The sequence below is a fragment of the Lactuca saligna genome, chromosome 2, assembly GCF_052625555.1.
Source record: "Lactuca saligna cultivar CGN05327 chromosome 2, ASM5262555v1, whole genome shotgun sequence".
Taxonomy (NCBI): Eukaryota; Viridiplantae; Streptophyta; class Magnoliopsida; order Asterales; family Asteraceae; genus Lactuca; species Lactuca saligna.
The window spans coordinates 138,456,445-138,456,872 of record NC_136418.1 but is presented as its reverse complement, the minus strand read 5'-3'; positions in this window follow the sequence as shown (position 1 = coordinate 138,456,872).

Genomic DNA, 428 nt, shown 5'->3' with positions numbered 1-428 from the left:
AACACATCACGTACATATAGCATACAAATACTCTGAACACATAACTCTGGTTACCTACTCAAGGTAAAGTATAGTGAGAAGACTCACCTGGCAAGCAGAAAGCAGATATCCCCACACTGGAATCTCAAACTCGCCACCGCCTAACACGTAAAGCAAATATTCTCATGAATATAACTCTCGAGACTAGAATAAATCCTCTCATAACACCCTCTCATGGGTAAAAGACTAGTTTACCTCTCTCTTGGCCCAAAGGCCACATCGCTGACCAAACCCTAAAAGTCAACGACCAACCCTTGGTCGAAATCAAAGTCCTCAGTCTAAGTCAACCCCTGACTGACCCTACTCGTCGAGTCAACTCTGTGACTCGTCGAGTTCCCATAATCAGAACTTCATTCAATCTGCGACCTAACTCGCCGAGTCACCCCAAG